A 6,000-nucleotide genomic window follows, 5' to 3' on the forward strand; every position below is an offset into this window, starting at 1 on the left:
TGCTCTGCTTAATCACAGTGCTCAGTTATATGCAGTAATTCTCAAAGAATTCAGATCAGCTGAAACTGTCCATTTAACAAAATGCGTATTTATTAGGACAACTTTAATACTTATTACTTAAATTATATTAGTTGTAGAAAATCTCATTAATTTAAGCATCATGTAGGTTTGAAAAATGCCATTTGTAAGAAATTGAAACAACTTTTCAAGCCAGCATTTAAATGTTCAAAATTTCCTCTCACAGCTACAAAGCCTACCTGCACAATCAGATGTTCTCCTTGAGTTCTTTGCTATGCTCTTGAGGGCTAATAGTGTTCTAAAACTGCACTGACGCTCGTCATGCATTCCTCCACCTCTCCCTTTCATTGACACTAGTGGTGATGTGGTCACACAGTAAGATCAGCTCTTTGTTCCAGATGAAAGGAATGCAACAACAACAGCAACAAAACCCACAAGGAAAAAAAATCAGTTTTCAAATGGTTCATATGAACTGCTATTTCCGGTTCCCAGTAAATGCCTGTTTCTTTCATAAAACTTTCTCCAGGAAACTCAATTTATAAGATTTAGATGAGTGCCCAAACCCCCTACAGAGAGGACTATAGAGGTAAGGATTAAGCAGTCTTTTTCAAAAAGGTTTGAGAGATCTATTTACTTAGACATGCGGTATTGTTCTATAGTTAGCTGTGAGTTTGCTAGTCTTTATTATCAGTTACTGAATGCTCCGTGTGCTTGAAAGCTTGTCATCTTTTTCCAGCTGTACCATCTGGTCTCACAAAAGGTCTGATTTCTTCCAACAAATCTCATGCGGCATAGCTTCCAGGGTGCAAATGAATTTTAACAACTTCCCTTTTTCCTTTGACCTAGTCTAAATGTCTTCTACCAGAAAGATGATTTCATCTTTTGGCCTTTATTTTAACAGACTTTAGGCAGTGCTTCCTCTTCTGCCTCCTAGAGTTCAATTCATTTTCAAGTTGAAATATTACATGCCTGTAAAGTAAGTCTAAAACTGTATGAAACTTAGGCAGCACAGATTTCAGCTGCTGAATATTAGCTTTTTCCTTCCTGAATATTAGTTAGAAGGTAAAAATTAAAAATTTAGCCTGAACACGCACCCATGTGAAAAACTGCCAGTCTGTCTCTATTTTGGAATGTCTAAATCTAGACTGCTTTAGCAATTGGTGATAATCACTAGTAATTATCATCACTGGCATTCGACAGATTTGTTTAGAGGAACAGCTTCCAGTTTCTGATGGTAGCGTACCTCCCTGAATTATGCCTACACAATAAAAAATGCATGTGTTTATTGTCAGTCTTGTCACTAACAGCTGGGCTTTATTTAGTAAATGGGAGATTATTCTGTTGGCGATGGAGTGGGAAGCCTATATTGAAGAAATTTACCATGTATTTTGTTCTGAAGACATCAAGGTTTGCTTTTATTATATTCTGGAGAGACAAGTTGCAAATTAATTTGCTTGGCAGCCTGAACAGTCTATCTGTCTCACACAGTTGATATTTTTGCTAATGAAGTAGTTTTCATGCCATACCGTAAGGAGGCAAAGTGAGGTAGTCTCTCTAGTAACTTGGACCACAGTGAGATATGAAAATGATGACTGAAATGCTGGATTTAACCTAGAGTTCCAGCAGAAGCCATAGATGAGGCTACACATTGGTAGCAGAACAAAATTTTAAGAATTGTTTTTAGGCTTGTGGTTTTTCAACCACAAAGTGTAAAAAAACACTCAGTGGCATTTTTTTAACCGATTTGTGTAAAAAAATAGAATAATAGGCATGGAAAAATCATATGCCCTTGGTTCCATGCAATGACACTAGAACTTAGAGGCAGCTATGCAGACACATTGGAAGTCATCGTTCACAGTTGAGATTTTTCTGTCCATGATTGTCTGGGTACTACAAAATACTGAAAAGGTCCACTGAGCAGCCCAGTTGTCTATACTCAGGATCAGAGGTCAGATGCTCTCAGGAGAACATGATATGATGGAGATTGGTGTGCTCCTTGCCCCATCAACATCATTTCACTCTGCAGTACTCACATTTAACATAAAGATCTTCACAAAAGCCTCAAAAGGTTAGGGTTACTCTTTGTGCCAGATGAAAAGGCAGTATACAGTAGAGTGTTATCTGCCTATTGCTTGCATTGCGATCTGTGCTGTCCCTGCCTTTTCAGAAGATGAGTGATTTTTATAACCAAGCCTTCTGATTCTATGCACCATTTACTAGTGAGATAGAAAGTAGTTGACTTGTGGACAGCACTGCTTAAAGGTAACTTGTCTCCATGTTGGAGTTTTGGATGCTATATTGGATGGAAGACTCCATCATACCTGTTAAGGTATAAATTGTATCAACAGAATAAATTATTGTTAAGATTTGCCCAACAGTCAAATCAGCCAGTGTCAAAAATAAACTTCCAAAAACTCAGACAAAATATCCTGCTATTATCTCCATCCTTTAGACACTCCAGGAAACATCTCTGGAAAATATTCATAGGCCAATTAATCTCTGCAGTCTGACCTGGGGAATACTAATGATGATGAGATGTGTTTGATGAGGGTGGGACTTTTCTGCAGCTTTTTCTCTTAAAAAATAAAACATCAGTGAGCTGAGTGATAAAAGAACACAAAAATGGCCACGGTATCTATCTAGCCTTGTATCCTTGCTCTGCCACTGTCAAAAATCACAGGATTGCAAAGAACATAAGGACATGGCAAGCATGTGTAATCCTTTCCCCGGTTCCATTATTTTGCAGCTCAAGAATTTCTTGAGCATATATGTAAGAATCCTCTCCAGATTAGCCTTCTGTCAATTTTTCTGGACTTCTCTTTAATCAGTATAAACCTTCAGCATCCACAACATTTTGTGCAAGAAATGCCACTGCTTAACTGAAGAAGGCAGCTCTTCCAAAGCAGAAGACGAGCTTTAGCCCTACAGATTCAACTCTCGCAAACTACTTATTGAGCTACTCAAGACAAACCAGACTTGGTCTGGAAATAAAGGCTAAAGACTGTGAGTAGCACAGCTCAGAAAACAGTCTAAGAGGCCCAAAACACATTTCTCTTGATGTCCCTGCAGGACCCAAGGCAATAGATCTATGTACAGATAAACTGGCTTCCCCTCAGATTGTGTCTGTCGCTGACATAACTGGAGAGACTGACAACCTCAGTGGAATTTGCTAAGGAAGAGTCTAACTATACACAAAAATGCTCTTACCTGAACTCACCTGAAGCACAATTCTTCCAGTCAACTTTGTTATCTAAACAATGCTATGTTACTTCATAGTCTCCATGACATCTCAATTAATGACACTTGTGGAAAGAGAGCACAGCATTTATCCACTTCAGAAACAATTTCGCTGTAAGAGACCACCAGGCACATAGCAGGAATCAAATTGCTCCTCAGTTTCCTTTGCAGCAAACTGAAAAATTCTCACACTCTGCTTTTTCACGAGATGTAAGCACTTGTGACCAAAAGGCTGTCCAGCAAGTACTCTGCTCACTGGCAGTTGGTGAAAGGAGAATGAATGTACATGGACAATCTCTGGCACTCAGCTAAGAAATTCACCCTGGCAAAAATGAATATACAATACTTATTTTCTCAAGGTATGGCAACAGCCAGCTTTCAATGAAGAGGATGTATCATCACTTGGTATAATAGAAAGCCCTTAAAGTAGCACAAAAATTGTTGCTAGGGGTAATCTATGGAAATGGTACAAAGGGTAAGATGGGGACAAGACCCTCAGGTGCTGTCAAGAACAATCATTGTCAGGCTGGAAGAGGGCTGGAATACGGAGGGACTCCTCAGCAGGACATCACTGCTCGCACTCTGAGCAGAACACTGTGTTGCAGCTGTCTACTCAATCAAACAACTGCAGCCACATTAATCCTGTCCTCTTTCATCTCTTTGTTCTGCGTACATGGCAAAATGGGGTCCTTGGTCATGACTAAGGTTCTTGGGGAAAAAAAAAATAAAAATAAAGAAATAATAGGTGTTTATCTGTCAGATGAAGAACACACCCTAAAATACCAACAAGGACTTCTATAGGTAGATTTGAGAGTCAGAAAAACAATAACCACAATATAGTCTATAGGCTATATCCACCTCTCTGAGTGGACACATTGACCATAAAAGAATAACAAATTTATGATGTTACAACCCTTCTGGAATGGTGAGCATATGTCCTTCAGTTCATCTTCTCACATAAAAAGGCAGCTGAGAAACACTCATGTCTGTCAGTCTCTGTTCAGGACCACTTCTTTCTTTTCCTTTTCTTTCTTTCTTTCTTTTTTTTTTTTTTTTAATGATGCCCAACTGTACAAATTTAGAACTGGTAATTATAGCATAAAATGACCACTTATAGCAATTACCCAATTAGTACACTGAAACACCTTTCTGGATTCAAAATGTTTCACAGATATAAGGACTTTATTTACTAATTCAGATTTCAACGAAAGTTTGTTGAAATCTGGCTCCTTTGCTTTACATTTCACAACCAAGCTACAACTGTTCAAAATGTTTTTTAGTCTTGCATATTTCCAAGCCAGTGAAATTTACCCAGAAAAGTTGAGAGTACTCCTATGATCACCCCTGCAAGCCTATAAAACAGAATTTTAAAATTTGAGCAATGAATTATAATGTTGTATGACAAGGTTTCCTTCATACTCTGTAAAGGAAAATTCTGAAATGGAGGCGACAGTTACACATTGTGCAAATGAAAGATTGCGTACTGAGTCTTCAGCCAAAGGAAGCTGATGGATCAGATGAGACATCTTGCAGAAGCTCAGCTGTAGTTCTGCTTGGTATCTTATAAAATCTTTGCATGCTTTAACTAGAAAATACTTCTACTAGGAGCAAAAAAGTGCCTGGAAGATGTTTATAGTTTCTTAGGTCTTACTGCAATCACACTGGCAATTTACACTGGCAAAGCACTAAGCAATTCTGTTATAGCACTACCCACCCCTGCAAATCTGAGCATTTTCTATACTGTTTCTACACTATACCTTCTTACATAAACTGGTATGTAAAACTGTACTAGTAAACATTTCCTTAGTCTTTTGTTAGATATGTGACATAGCTAGACTGGCAAAAGGTTCCCATGCCAGAGGAAACCTGTAGCTTGGCCTTGGAAAGTGAAGTCTTGTTGACTGTCATTAAGGCTTAGGTAAAATTTTCTGGAAAGAAGACTTAAATTCCTATTTTCTTGTGTATTTTTGAAATTATTTTTATGGCTGTATCTAAGAAAAAAGCTTCAGGTGGTCTGGTACGTAGTTTATAATGTTAAGAATCAAACTCCTGCTTGTTAATAGTCTCAGCTGAAGTTGTAATGTGATACATTTTCATTACATAATTTCACAGAATCATTGCTAATATGACTGTATAAAGCATTTTGCGATAGTCCCTAGTCAACAGCTCTCCCTGGGATAAATAGTTTTTGGATCTTGATGATGGAAAATCCTTGGCAAAAATTTTCTGAAAGAATGTCTATAATCAAAAACTAGCATGAAGCCTGAAAAGAGATACCTTCAAGGTGGATCAAGGATTTAATATATCCTACATCTTTATGTTACAATTCTTAAATTGTAATTGTCCTCATAGGCTGTACTATTCCTCTGATGCAAGAAGCAATTTATGTAACATGCTCTTCTGATGTGTAAAATGCTTTTAATTCATTGCTGGTGACAACATTCCTTCAGAAGTAAATCTGAAAACTCCGTTAGCTTCACAAAAACTCAATTTTCACAAAATGGAAATAAATATTGTGTCTGAAGAGGGTTTGACTCTTAGGCACTAGGGAATAAAACCAGAAGCTTCTCTGGTGTGTAAGTAATATGCAAAAGCATCTTCAATTAATAGAATTCCTTGTCCTACAAATATCACAGATATGTCACGTTTTCTAGCTGAGAATTTCACCAATGGAGTTTCAAATCCAAATGCGATTTCCTGAAGCATTCCTTTCTAACTTGTAACAAAAAGCAAACATGACCTAGT

The sequence above is a fragment of the Phaethon aethereus genome (genome assembly GCF_964289735.1).
Source record: "Phaethon aethereus genome assembly, chromosome: Z".
NCBI lineage: Eukaryota > Metazoa > Chordata > Aves > Phaethontiformes > Phaethontidae > Phaethon > Phaethon aethereus.